The sequence below is a fragment of the Neophocaena asiaeorientalis genome, unplaced genomic scaffold (genome assembly GCF_003031525.2).
Source record: "Neophocaena asiaeorientalis asiaeorientalis breed wild unplaced genomic scaffold, Neophocaena_asiaeorientalis_V1.1 scaffold149, whole genome shotgun sequence".
Lineage (NCBI taxonomy): Eukaryota > Metazoa > Chordata > Mammalia > Artiodactyla > Phocoenidae > Neophocaena > Neophocaena asiaeorientalis.
Window position 1 is genome coordinate 295,543 of NW_020174442.1, and position 16,113 is coordinate 311,655.

Below are 16,113 nucleotides of genomic sequence, written 5' to 3' on the forward strand. Positions count from 1 at the left end.
GATAATTGCCAATTAAAAGATAAGTGTGAAATCCAGAATGCCTTTCTTGGTAGCATTGATAGAGGCTCTCTATTCCTACAGTGAGCAGATAGAGAATGCTGAGGGCAAGGACTAGGACTTAAATATAAAGAGTAGCAGAGCTCCAAAAAACATTAAACTCTTTTTAACAATACATATTTTCTATGCCAAGGTCAGGGCCCTGGTTGGGAAATGGAACCATGACACACGAGATGGGACTGATAACACCAAAAATCATGAGTCCTCAGACTCTTTAATGACTAGCATTCCCCAATATTTTGAAGACAGTGCAGAGGCTTTTCCTCAGCAAGACATGAACTCTCCCAGGATTTTCCCTTCACCTTCCCTCCTGGTACCTAGGCCCACACGTAGGCTTAAGCAATAGCAAAACCAGGCCATAGATGTACTGGGCCTGATAAGGAAGGAAAGGAATGATATCTCAAAGGAATTGTAGAATCTAACCAGCAGGAGCTGAGACCATGCATGGCACTGGAGTATGAGGGTGCATGATCAAGGAGGTGGAGCATAAGTTTATCAATCAAGAAACTTCCAGCATACAGAACTTAACACCCTCGTAAAGCTTTTGGGAGATAGACCAGACCCAGTGCTTCTAGGGCAGCTCCTCCATGGACCACACATTTACATTTCTCAGTCCAAAACTATGGTAGCTGTCTTTCCCTCTGAAGAGATAAAAAGTGCCTGGACATCCTGCAGAACATCACACTCATCTACTATATTGATAACATCATGCTAATTGGAGAAGATAAGGAAGAAGTAATTATTCCTGGCAGGGTTTGGTGAGACCAAAGAGCTCCAGAGGGGAGAGAGAAACTCTCAGAAGTTTCAAGGACCAATCACATTCGTAAAATTTTAGGGTCCAGTATCTAGGGCATTCTAAGACACCCCCGTCAAAGTCCAGGACAAATTACTGCTTCTTGCACTCGCTATTCCCACCGTGGAGAGGGAAGCACACAGCCTAGGAGACCTCTTTAGTATATCATAGAGACAGCATATTCCACAACTGAGCATAAGCCAAGACTCATGCTGCACAACATGAAATGCTGCCAGCTTTGAGTGGGGCCGAGAGTAGTAGAAATGGCTTTGCAGTAGGTCCCAGCAGTGGTGCAAGCAGCCCTGCCTCTCAGACCATACAACCTGACAAATCCTATGTTACTGGACGTACTAATAGTACAAAAGGGTGATGTTAGATTTATGGTAAACCCCAGGGCAAGATTCACAATGCAGACACCATAAGTTTTGGAACAAAGCCATGCCACCTGCAGCAGAAATCTATATTCTGATAGGACATAAAGTAACCATGCAGATGGAACTGCCCATCCTGAGTTGATTTCTGTCAGATCCACCAAAACCTAAGGTTAAGAAAGCCAAGAGGAAACCCATAGAAAGCTGGAAGTGATTTTTATGGGATCGATAATAAGCAAGAATGGACAGAACAACTGAACTACGTGAGCAGCTAGTCTAAATACCCACTTCATCCACCAGTGTTTCACCAGTGCCTGTCCCTCAGGTCAGATAGGGAATTCACTATCACTAGCTGATGGCGTATAAAAAGTTTGAGCTTGGTTCACAAATGGATTGGCTTAGTATGTTGGTATAAGTCTTGGAAGTCAGGAATGAGGGGAAATCCTCCCAGTGGGCAAAACTTTGAGCAGCAAGCTGGTCATCTACTTCGCATGGAAAGAGAAGTTGCCTGAGCTGAGCTTAGAAAAAACAGAGAATCATGGGCTGTGCAAATGGCTTGGCAAGCTAGTCAGGAACCTGGAAGAAGAAAGATTGGAAAATCAGGAACAAAGAGATCTGGGATAGACACATGAATGTGTTCATATGGGAATAAGCACCAAGTGTGACAATTTTCATATTGTATGGTAATGCTCACTAAGAGGAGCCTCTAGAAGAGAGATACTATCCCACCAGGTAGACAAACAGAATATATAAAGGATTCCTATTAATCAATGATAAAAAGACAGCCCAATTAAAATAGGAGAAAAAGACTGGAACAGAGCCTTCATAAAAAAAGATAAATGTCCAAAAAGTACATGAAAAAGTGCTTAATGTCACAAGTTGTAAGGCAAGTAAACATAAATCAACAACAACAGGGCTTCCCTGGTTGCGCAGTGGTTGGGAGTTCGCCTGCCGATGCAGGGGACACGGGTTCGTGCCCCGGTCCGGGAGGATCCCACATGCCGCGGAGAGGCTGGGCCCGTGAGCCATGGCCGCTGAGCCTGTGCGTCTGGAGCCTGTGCTCCGCAACGGGAGAGGCCACAACAGTGAGAGGCCCGCGTACCGCAAAAATAAATAAATAAATAAATAAGTAAATAAATCAACAACAAAAAATACTACTTCACCGCACTAAAATAGCTAAAATTAAAAAGACAATGACAATACAGAGCTAAAATTTTTATACACTGTAGTGGGTATGTAAATGGCACAGCCATTTTGGAAAAATTGATAAGGAAGCTTTTTACACAGGTAAATACATACCTGGCCTTTAATCACAAAATCTCAATCCTCACTATTTATGCAAAAGACATGACAACATATATCCACAAAAGGGCTTATACATCAACATTCATGGAAGCTCCATTCACAATTTCCCCAAACTGGAAATAACCCAGATATCAATGAGATCTGAGAAACAGATGGTGATATATTTATACAATGGAGTACTACACAGAAATAAAAAAGAATGAATATCTGATACCCTAAGAATGTGGTTGAATCTAAAAACAAAAACAAAAAACAAAACCAGGAAGCCAGACACCAAAAAGTGTGTGTTGTGTGATTCCATTCAAATGAAGTTCAAAAAGAGATAAAATTAATCTCTGGTGATAGAAGTCAGAATAACGATTCCCTGTGGGAAGAAGTGGAATGATTGGAAGGGGTGACAGTATTTTCTGGGATAATGGAAATATTCTGTATTTTACCTGTGTACTTAAGATCTGTGCATTTTACTGTATGGGAATTTTTATCCTAAAATATTTAAAAATAAAAAGTACAGTTCAATGTCTTATTTCTCTGATCCTAATTTCTGTCACTCACCCTCTTCTCCAGCCCCATGGACCCCCTGTCGGTCTCAATCTTTGTACTTGCTGCTCTTTCTGCCTGAAAACTATTCTCCCAGACAGCCACACTCGCTGAGCTTTATATGAGTCTATATGAGTTTTGGCGTCCTCATTTAATTTAGATCTGTGTTCAAATAAGGACCTCAAATCAAAGCCATCTACCCTTGCTATCTTATATAAAATATATCACTTACTGTGATCACAATCTATACCCATTTCCTACTTCATTATTTCTTCTCTTTCTTAACACTTATCACCATTTGCATAGATTGTGAGAGCAGAGACTTGCTTGTGTTGTTCCATGCTGTATCACAACCCAGCACACAGTAGGCTCTCTACAAATATTTGGTGAAGGGTTGTTACACTGAATTTGTCTTCAAGCTTATCATACTTCAAATCCAAGGTATATTTAGTCAAAGGGGATTTGTTTCTAGGTGACTGCTCTGTCTGCATTGTAAATGAATCCTGAGACAACTATTATTGGATTATTGGATTTCTCAGCAGGCTCCAAACAAGATTATCTGACTCCATTTGTGTTTTCTGGAAAGTTTGTGGTAAGGAAAGCAAAGAAAGTCAAATATCAAAACAGCTTTTATACTCTCCTCTCTGGAGAATTCTGACAATTTTCTGCAAAGGAATGGGAAGCGTGTCAAGATGTCATTTTATACATAGATAGATTATGGTACAGTCAAATGATTTGAAGAGCTACCGGATAAATTTTAGGACCAGAGGAGACCTTAGAGATCACTTAGTAGAGACATCTAGCAGAACCTTATTGCTAGGATTTATTATTATTATTTGATCACAACATCACCAAAGATCTTACAGTTAATTGCTGGTGCATCCAGCTGTGAGTGCCAGTCATAATCTTATTCAAACTCACATTAATATAAAATTGAATTGTTTGAATTTTTCATCAATTTATTCAATCAGTGAATAAGATTGAAGGGAGTTCGGGCTTCTTGTAGGACCAGAGACAGTTGTTCTATTGAGAATGAAATTTGGTTAAACATACAGGCAGGTTAATAATTTTGGAATAAGAAAATGAGGGAGTTGCTTAATTATATTTTCTTTTGTATTATTTACAACAAGGTCTTAAATGTCTATTATCCTTATTTCTTGGCATAATTTAGATATATATTACTATATTAAAGGTAGTCATAATTTTGGCCCGGTCAGGTATTCCTAACTCTGTCTTTCCTTATTTTCTTTTCAAAGAACATACTTTCAGAGTCACATTTCTATTTTAAAACATTCACCTTACCATGATCATATTTTGAAGACAGAAAGGTGTTTATAATTTATTCTACTTTGTATTTTAGAATGTCCACAAATCTCATCAGGAAGTTTCTGTGCATTGCTGAGTCTGGCTCATTTTTCAATAAAGGGGTTCCTAGAGTAGAAAGGAAAAAGCAGAATTATAAACTCTTTCCTAAATCCAGAACTCCTATTGTGTCCAAAATTTATCTTAAGATCTTGAAATCATCAACCTAAGACAGTTTAGCAACATCTCACTAATCCCAATTAATTTTAATCACAATTTGCATGGCTTTAATTTCCTCAAGTTCGGTTATGGCTGGATTGGAATCCTTAATCACATTGTTGCTTGTCTTCACTGCTCTGCTGCAAATGGCTGTGTCATGCCTGGCAAATGCAGTTTTGTGATTTGCCATTCTTTGACAAAAGTTAGTACAGTTGTCCCTTAGTATCCATGGGGGAATAGTTCCAAGACACCCCCCACCTCAGATACCAAAATCTGTGGATGCTGAAGTCCCTTATGTAAGACGGCATAGTACGCAGAGCTTTTCAGGTCAGCACAGCATTTACCATCCACATCTTCCCTCCTCAGAAGCTGAAGGAAGCACCCTTGCTCCTACCAAGTGCTCCACTTGGGCTCTGGATCTTCCATCTCTCAGAGACTTCTGTTCTTCAATTATCCCCACTGCTGTTCTACATGAAAAATTTCTCCCTCTCTACTGATCTCTCTCATTAGACATGAAGTGAGGTGATAATGAATTAACTCTTTTCCTCTTCTCCTATTAATATGAACCCATTTCTCTGCTCTCCATAGAAAAACTTCTTGGAAGAGGTAATTCCGATTCTCTTTCCATTTACTCCTTAACTCACCCCGCTATGGCTTCTATGTTCCTCAGTCCACTGCTCTTGTCAAGGTCACCAGTGATCTTTTTGCCAAATCCTGTGACCATGCCTATGGCTAAGGACCGTATCTGTGCCCTGAACTTACCAGACTTTTCAAATATATTCAACACATCTCTGATCACTCTCTGCTTTTTGAAACCTTTTTAGGTTGTAGCTGCCATTACTTTATATTCCCCTAATTTTCCTTCTTGCTGACTGCTTTCACCAGCCTTTTTTTTTTTTTTTTTAATGTTGTTCTTTCATTATCTGACTTTTAAATGTCAGCACACAGCAGGCCTCAGTCCTGGATCCTCTCTTCTTCTCTGCACACTTTCCTCAAATGATTATGATCTATTCCCATCATTTTCATGCCATCCAGATGTTACAAAAACCAAATTTATTTCTCCAGTGCCGACTCCTCCTTGACCTTCAGACGCATGTGTCAAACTGCCGGCTTGACCCCTCCACCCATGTCTCCAGGACTTCTCAAACATACCATGGTCAAAGCAGAACTTTTAATTTTCATTCTGTAAATAGTTTTTTTCTAAGTCTTCCCCATCTTAGAAAGTGGCACTAACTCAGAGAGTGACACTGCTTCACAGTGATCAAGCTAGAAACATGTGAGTCCTTCTTGACTTATCCCCCTCCAGCACGACAACATTCATTTCACGAGCAAAGTCCATTGCTTCTACCAACTATTGACCCTCAGGTTGCAACACTCCTAGTCGAAGCACATCAGCTCTTATTGGATTAGTGCCAAGTGGTTTCCCTGATTCCACTCTTGCCCCCTAGCCCTCGCTCCAGACAAAGTGAACTGTTGAAAACATAATTGAGAACATCCTACTTCTCTCCTTAAAAACCCTCATTAGCTTCCAATTTAAAGTGAGATAAAATCCATTTCCTCACCTTCGTCTGCTAGGGCTCACAAAGTCTGACTTAGGCGCTGCCTCTCTGTGCTCACCTCATGTCTGTGCTTATATCACACTGCCCCAGCCACACTGAATTCTCTAGGAATTTTCCTGCTTCAAAGCTTTGTACTTACTCTGCTTGCAAGGTTGTTTCCCAAGATTTTACCATGCTGGGCTCCTTCTCATCCTTCAATTCTATCTAGAGGAGATTCCGGCAGTGGAACCCCCTCACTCATCATATTATTATCTTTGTTTTTCTTTTAAGCACTTGCCATCCAGTATTCATCTTTTCCATAAGTCTATTTATGAAGTGTACACACTACACAAAGGCAGATACTTTGTTCACCTCTTTCATCAAATTATTCTCAGTAGCACAGTACCAGTCAAATACAACTCAATAAATACTCGAACAAACTAATGAATAACTAAATTTAATTGATTAGTCTTTCTCCTTAACACTCTTTTCTATTCTCCTTAACATTCCTTTCTGTTCTCTGGTTGAGTAATTCAAAGTCATTTCCCATTCTCTCCCCAAAGATGTTGTAATATAGTTACATCATGGTGGGCTCCGAGGTCTCTGAACCTAAATTACTGACAATCTGAATTTATTTATATGTATTGTTTACATTTTACTTGCAAGAAATAGAATTCCAGGCAAAGAGTTTACATTTTGCATGTAACTAGAAGTCCAGAGGAGGCTTGTGGCTGCAGTGATGTCTAGTTTAAGGTTGGCATCTAATTCTCTCACCTTTCCTCTCCTGGTCCCACAGTAGGTGCTGCAGTTCCAAGCACCACACAATTATATTCAGTGCCTGGAAGCAAGCGTAACTCAAGGCAGAGACAGTTTTCTGTCACTCCCTTGCCACTACTGAAGGAAAAAATCTTTTCCAGAAACCCCTGAGCAAACTTGTGCTGGCATGCCATTGGCCAGAAGTGGGGCACATACCCACCTGTAGAAATAAAAGTAGGTATTTTGGTACTAAGGAGAAAGGAGGGAATAGCTTCTGGTGGACAATAAAGAATAAGGGCTATAAACTATCACAACTTTAGCCAAATTTCAGCCTTCCCTCTTTGGCTTTGCTTAGCAAAGGTGGCAGATGGCAGTTGCCCCAGGTTCCACTCCACTACTCTACTTGCAAACCTGCAATGTTTTCAACACATGAGCACTGTGATTGAAGCAGACAGGGAGGCCTTGTGCTTTCTTCACTGTGGTAATACATGTGGGCTCTGTGGCCACTTTAAATTGTCAATTCTGTCATCTCCTTAAATTTTAAAATCAAGCTATGAAGAGTTAAAGTGATTTCTCATAACTTCCTTTCTGGAGCTACAACTTGGCAAAAATAGAATTTCTATAATTAATATTGCTTTGAAGCCAGCATCTACTTTCATAGGCAGGATTTTACCCCAATTTTTAAAAAAAATTATTTATTTTTTAGCTGCATTGGGTCTTCGTTGCTGCACGTGGGTTTTCTCTAGTTGCTGTGAGCAGGGGCTACTCTTCGTTGTGGTGCGTGGGCTTCTCATTGTGGTGGCTTCTCTTGTTGCAGAGCACGGGTTCTAGGCACACCAGCTCGGTAGATGTGGTGCACGGGCTCAGTTGCTGCGCTACACGTGGGCTCTTCTTCCCGGGCCAGGGCTCCAACCTGTGTCCCCTGCATTGGCAGGTGGATTCTTAACCACTGCACCACTAGGAAAGTGCCTTTCCCCCAATTTAAGCTTACTGAAAGACTGGACTATCTCCTATTACCTTCCTTTTCAGAAACAACCTCTCCAATCCTATTCTGATACCCCCAGATATTGTGCTACTGGATTTGTAAGCTTTAGGAGTGAAGAAAACAATATATGGGGCTAGTGTGGAGAAGAGGTTCTTGGTGCTCTAGCCAGGCATCATGCTGTGCCACTGCGGTGGGAGAGCCAAGTTCAGGACGCTGGTCCACAAGACACCTCCCAGCTCCACGTAATATCAAATGGCAAAAATCTCCCAGAGATCTCCATCTCAACGCCAAGACCCAGCTCCACTAAACGACCAGCAAGCTACAGTGCAGGACACCCTATGCCAAACAACTAGCAAGACAGGAACACAACCCCATCCATTAGCAGAGAGGCTGCCTAAAATCATAATAAGTCCACAGACACCCCAAAACACACCACCAGACGTGGACCTGCCCACCAGAAAGACAAGATCCAGCCTCATCCACCAGAACACAGGCACTAGTCCCCTCCACCAGGAAGCATACACAAGTCACTAAAACAACCTTAGTCCCAGGGGACAGACACCAAAAACAATGGAAACTATGAACCTGCAGCCTGTGATAAAGGAAACCCCACTTTCACCAATCGATAGATCATCCAAAATGAAAATAAATAAGGAAACACAAGCTTTAAATGATACATTAAACAAGATGTACTTAATTGATATTTATAGGACATTCCATCCAAAAACAACAGAATACACATTCTTCTCAAGTGCTCATGGAACATTCTCCAGGATAGATCATATCTTCGGTCACAAAACAAGCCGTGGTAAATTTAAGAAAATTGAAATCGTATCAAGTATCTTTTCCGACCACAATGCTACAAGACTAGATATCAATTACAGGGAAAAATCTGTAAGAAATACAAACACATGGAGGCTAAACAACACACTACTTAATAACTAAGAGATCACTGAAGAAATCAAAGAGGAAATCAAAAATAGCTAGAAACAAATGAGAATGAAAACATAATGACTCAAAACCTATGGGATGCAGCAAAAGCAGTTCCAAGAGGGAATTGAAACCAGTTCCACTAAGATCAAGAACAAGACAAGGATGTCCACTCTTGCCACTATTATTCAACACAGTTTTGGAAGTCCTAGCCCTGGCAATCGAGAAGAACAAGAAATAAAAGGAATCCAAACTGGAAAAGAAGTAAAATTGTCATTGTTTGCAGATGACATGATACTATACATAGAGAATCCTAAAGATGCTACCAGCAAACTACTGGAGCTAATGAATTTGGTAAAGTTGCAAGATACAAAATTAATGCACAGAAATCTCTTGCGTTCCTATACACTAATGATGAAAAATGTGAAAGTGAAATTAAGAAGACACTCCCATTTACCATTGCAAACAAAAGAATAAAATATCTAGGAATAAACCTACCTAAGGAGACAAAAGACCTGTATGCAGAAAATAAGACGATAAGACAACCCTCAGAATGGGAGAAAATATTTGCAAATGAAGCAACTGACAAAGGGTTAATCTCCAATACATACAAGCAACTCATGGAGCTGAATATCAAAAAAACAAACAATCCAATCCAAAATGGGCAGAAGACCTAAATAGACATTTCTTCAAAGAAGACATACAGATTGCCAACAAACACATGAAAGATGCTCAACATCATTAATCATTAGAGAAATGCAAATCAAAACTACAATGAGGTATCACCTCACACTAGTCAGAATGGCCATCATCAAAAAATCTACGAACAGTAAATGCTGAAGAGGGTGTGGAGAAAAGGGAACCCTCTTGCACTGCTGGTGGGAATGTAAATTGATACAGCCACTATGGAGAACAGTATGGAGGTTCCTTAAAAAACTACAAATAGAACTACCATACGACCCATCAATCTCACTACTGGGCATATACTCTGAGAAAACCATAATTCAAAAAGAGTCATGTACCAAAATGTTCATTGCAGCTCTATTTACAATAGCCAGGACATGGAAGCAACCTAAGTGTCCATCAACAGATGAATGGATAAAGAAGATGTGGCACATATATACAATGGAATATTACTCAGCCATAAAAAGGAACGAAACTGAGTTATTTGTAGTGAGGTGGATGGACCTAGAGATTGTCATACAGAGTGAAGTAAGTCAAAACGAGAAAAACAAACACCGTATGCTAATACATATATATGGAATCTAAAAAAAAAGAAAAGAAAAGAAAAGAAAATGGTCAGAAGAATCTAGGGGAAAGACAGGAATAAAGATGCAGACCTACTAGAGAATGGACTTGAGGATACAGGGAGGGGGAAGGGTAAGCTGGGACAAAGTGAGAGAGTGGCATGGACATATATACACTACCAAACGTAAAATAGATAGCTAGTTGGAAGCAGCCGCATAGCAAAGGGAGATCAGCTCAGTGCTTTGTGACCACCTAGAGGGGTTGGATTGGGAGGGTGGGACGGAGGGAGATGCAAGAGGGAAGCGATATGGGGACATTGCATATGTATAACTGATTCACTTTGTTATAAAGCAGAAACTGACACCATTGTAAAGCAATTATACTCTGATAAACATGTTAAAAAAAAAACAATATATGGGGCTAAAACAAATAAAGAAAAAACCTATCGGGACTTTTTGTGCACAGATTTTTTACAATCCCTTAGCCTTATTGAACTTAGTTGTCTACTTAATCCTCAGTGTTTCTGAATGAATTGCTGCTTTGGCCTCACCTTTTCTGGAGACTATTTATTGAGTATTTCCTGCTTACCAGTCCAAGACTAAGCATTTTACATGCATTATTTAATTTGATTCCTATAATAATCCAATGAGGCAATGTTGTCTTCCTCTCCCTTAATTCCCCACCCCAACCCCAAGTTTACAGAGAAAATGGAGGTCCAGAGAGGAGAGACAGCTGTATGAGGTCATGTAATTTGTAAGTACAGATCAGGGGTTCAGTCAGAGGTCAGTTTCACTCTAAAGGCTCTTAATCACTGCAGTAGACCACCTTCTCTTGAATGGGTTTCGCATTGTTATTTGGGAGGCAAATTTTAGCTCAAGATACTATTCAGGGCCATTGTTTTCAAGGCTTTGAAAAATACTTCACATACCTCCCAGGTGATTTTGCCGCCTGGAATACATATGGGATATCTTCTTAGTTGAGCAGAAGGAGAGGGCATTGCAGTATGGCCACTGTCTCCCTCTAAGTTTCCACAGGTCCCTCTTCCTTGCTGCACCTGATTGGAAGGTCTTCTGGTGGAAGGAGCCACATGGAATGTTCTATTCACTTCCCACGTCAGAATTCGCTTCTTTCTTGAATTCACTTTTGTACCCAAACAGACACAAATAAGTTCCTTGAAAATACACAGTTAATGGTCTTTGAGCTGTCCAGTTCTGTACTTCAGAGTGTGACCTTATGGACATTTTCTTAGAATACTAATAGCATATAGTATTTATACTATACTTTTATAATCCTTAGTATGTTACAAGCATGGGTCTAAGCATTCATATTAGTTTCCTGTGGCCTTTATCAAATTACCATAAACTAAGTGACTTAAAACAAAGGAAATATATTGTGTCACAGTCCTAGAGGCCAGATGTCCAAACTCAGTATCATTGGGCTGAAATTAAAATGTCACCAAGGCCATGCTCTCTCTGGAGACTCTGGAGGAGGATCTACTTCTTTCCTCTTCCAGATTCGGGTGGGTACTGGCATCCCTTGGCTTGTGGTCATATCATTCCAATCTCCACCTCCATCTTCACATCACCTTCTTCTATGTCTGTCTGTGGTCAAATCTTCCTCCCTCTTATATATACCTGTGATACATTTATATACATGTGATCACTTCTAGTGTCCACCTGGATAATCTCGGCATCTCAAGATCCTTTACTTAATCACATCTACAAAGTCACTGTTTACCATATAAAGAGACATTTACAGGTTCCAGGGATTAGGACCAGATATCTTTGGGAGCCGTGATTCAGACCACTACAGCACATTACACATATAATTCACTTAATCACACAGCCATTGAGAGAAATATAGTCATTATCTCCATTTACTGGTGAGGAAATTGAGACAGAGAGAGATTATACAACTCATCCAAGATCAAATAGTCATTAAATGGCAGTATCTGGATTTGAACCCAGGTTCCATCATTCCTGTAGAAGAATTCTCCAGACTGATGTGCCAAGATAGAAATCAAATGAAAAGAAGTTTCTCCTTTAAAGGCAGTACTCCTAGGTTATGGAATTTCCCCACTTCCTCATCTTTGGCAGGACTCTTTGTTCTATTGTGTACTTTATCATCTTATATACACAAAATCACTTTAAGTGCAGGGTTTTTAGAATAATGTGAGAAAAGTATGCTATATAAACTGTATCCAGTTGAAGTATTTGCTGAATGAATGGACTTTCAACCAATCTATCAAAGGAACACCATTGTTGGCAATAAGCAGTAAATAAGCTAGATACTCCTTAACATTTAAAATTTTTAAGACAGACCCTTCTGGAAAAGCTTTCTAGACCCCTGTACTCCCAATATTTCAGCCCTAAATCTTCTTCGGTAACCCATAGAATCCAGGGAAGGGTTTTCTAGACTAAACATCCCATGGTATCAAATGTGTCACACTTCTAGTAGACAATCCTGTAACCTTTGGGCTATGGAGACCTATAGCCTTTGCCCTTTGAAGTCTTTGACCTACCTATCTCTGCTTTTCTTGCTCAGGTGAGGCTATTTTAACCAATCAGCTTTTCTCTTCCAGGAAGCTCTATATTTATATCCTTTCCCAAGTCTACATTCTTTATAGCACCATTCAAACCAAATCATTTTCTATTTCTCTCCCCCATACACCCAGTTTCACCAAAGCAAATTTCATAGTTCTTCACATCACCACGCTCTTAGGGTCAGGTCACTTGGCCCAAAGGCCACATCTTCCTTCCACAGAATCTCATTCTCCTTTGACCAAACTAGCACAAGAGCTCACGTGCACTTCAGTGTATAGCCTTAAGCTGTCCCACCAGTTCTGAGACACCACAGGTATTGCTATTCTACAAAATACTGGAAAAATGTATTCAAAGAATAATACCACATCATATAAAAATATTTTTAAAACTAATATATGTTGGTAGGTGGAATAAGACAATCTTTCATATATTTCCAGTCAGCATGTAAATTAATATAATCATTTTAAAACACAACTTGACATCATGTATCAAAAACCTTGAACATATTAATGATCTTTGATCTAAGAATTCTATTGTGTAAATTGCTGTAGGTTAAGGTGCTGTAACTGCTTCCAAACATGTAAACTGGTTTAAACACAAAAGAGGTTTATTTCTCACTCATGTGACAGCCCTGGGAGGGTGACTTTCCTAGACATCCTGATTTAAAGATGAGGAGGCTTCTTTCTAAAGCATTGCCATCCCCTATGTCATCATCTGCACCTGGAAAACAGAAGAGACAAGAGAGCACGGGGAAGCTATATTCACTTAAAGCCTTAATCCAGAAGTGACAGATATCACTTTCCCCCACCTTCCACTGGTAAAAGTGATGCAAAGTCTATACAATACAATATGAAAACATTTAAAATATAAAAAATTAAAAGCAAGAGACATTTGTAAAGAGAATAAATTTAATTAGGTTAAAATACTCTTATCTATGGAAAAATTTTTAATGCAACAAAATTTTAACTGATATTATCTATGATTTTTCACTTTGTTTTGACTTTTTATATTTAAAATTTTTAGTGATTATTTTACTGCTTTTCCCTTGGTTTTTTTGTCTGCTTATCATAAAAGTTCCTTTAAGTAATAAAATATGACAGATGTAGTTGAAATCCCTTTACAATGTCTCCTGAGAACCCTCTCCTCACCCCAGAGAAAACCTTTTCTGGAGTTGGTGTATATTTTTCCTGATCAAGTATTTTACTCTGGGTATGCAAGTATGTTTGAATAAAAATCTATGATTACTGGAATTTTTTAAATTACTTGAATGGTATCCATTTTTTATTTATTTTCCATGTAACATTATCTATTCAATATATATCCACATTTATTCTACAGCTCTAGTTCATTTATTCCAACACTTCCATAGTGTTTCAATGAATGAATATAATACAATCCCTTCATTCATTCACTATATATGGATATTTAGGGGTCTTCAATATTTTGCTATTCCAAAGAAATATTGCAGTGAACATTCTTTTATATGCTCCTTGTGAACTTGTGATAGATTCCCTAGAATATATTATCAGAAATGAAATTTGTCGGTCACAGGTTAGGATCATATGGAGGTTTATTAAATATGGCCAAATTGGTTTCTTATTGAGTTCATATTCTACTAGGAAAATATGAGATTCAATTTTCCATACCTTTTGGCCAATTCTTTGACTTTTTCTCTATTTTTGACAGTCTTACAGCATTTAATGATATTTCTGTGGTTTTAATTTTCCTTTCATTGATTAATTATAAGGTTAAACATTCTTATATTTTTGTTAGACATTTAGATTTCATCTAATAACTGCCTATTTTAATTCTTTGCTATTTGTGTTTATTTTTTACTAATTGATTGCCAGCATTCTATATGTGTATGTGTATATATATATATATATATATATATATATATATTTTAAAAACTCAACTCATTTTAAAATATAAGCATCCCAAATGTCATTGCTGATTTTGTGGTCTGATATACTGCTTGACAAATTAACCTAAAAGTCAAACTGATATTTGCTAACTCTAGTGGGAAATTATAATTATTTTCAAGTTGTTTTTATTGTCATTAATACATGTAGTTCACTAAAGGAATTTCTTGGGACATAGACTCTACACAGATCAAAGAAAGACAAGCACTGAACTTCTTATAGTTCACCTTCCCTGTAGCTAAACATAACAGAATCTAAACATGCTGCCAACTGTCGAGGAATTTCGTACTGCTCATCCAGGCTTAAATATCTGCTAATTGAGATAATGGCTGCAGTCCATCAGTTAATAGTATTTACAACAAAAACATATGGCCAGTACTTGGAAGGCCAGACATTAGCTAATGTGAGTCATTTCCAGATGATAGAGATCATTTATATCGTCCGTATGAATTCCGCTTGAGTACTGTGGCATCTCCCAAGCTTGACCTTAAAAGTAGATATTGGTGGCTCCTTATTTGTTGACTATTGGGAGACTCTGAAAAAGCCTACGTGTTCATCACAGATTATGAGGTACAGACTGAAAGAAACTCTAGAGTTTGAGAGAGGTAGGGGAGAGATGAGAGAAAGAAGAGTCAGAAAAGATTAGAACAGAGATTGAGCAAATTAAGTCTACTTTAGCCAGAATAGGTGGTAGTTTATGCTACAGCAATAACAGACAAACCCTAATATAATGACTTAACCCAATAAATAATTTTTCCTTAAGTACATTACATATTCAGCATGGGTTAGAGAAGGCTCTGACCAATGTAATTATCTGGGAGGTAAAAGCTTCTGTGATCATCAGAGCTTTCTCTCCAAATTGATATATATCGTTTCTGACCACACTTGGTTGTCCCTAGCAAATCTCATGGCCACCTATAACTTCAACGGGAACTGATAGACTTTCCATGATATGCCTGGAAAGAAATTGGAAATATTTGATAAGCAGCATAGTGACTATATAAAACCATCATTCTGTTTATCAAATGTGGTTCAACTGCTTCACTCTCTGTCCCACAAAGAGAATACATCTACCCCTACTCCAAGAAAGACAGTCCAAAAATCCTACTCATGGGACTTCCCTGGCAGTCCAGTGGTTAAGACTGTGAACTTTCACTGCAGGGGGCATGGGTTTGACCCCTGCTCAGGTTCTAAAGATTCCCCATGCCACATGGCACAGCCAAAAAAAAAAAAAAATCCCACTCTGTCATGGCATTAAGCTCAATACCTTGGCTTTCTGCATTACATTCATCAGTCTCTACCTCAAATTTGGATGTGGCTACTCTAGAAATGGAGACCTGCCAACTAAAACAAGTTAAATTCCAACACACGTACACACACACACACACACACACACACACACACACACACACACACACACACACACATTAGGGTATACATAGGCTAATGCTGGAAGCAATAGGAGGCCAGTTCAGGAAGTTAAGAACTGCTGAAAAATACTAGTTTGGTGATTTTTCTGTGACTTTTATCAATGAGCAGGATCAGGAAGCAGTCTGGCATTTTATTCATGCTAAACTAGGCCTAGGGTGATACCTGGAAAGGATAGA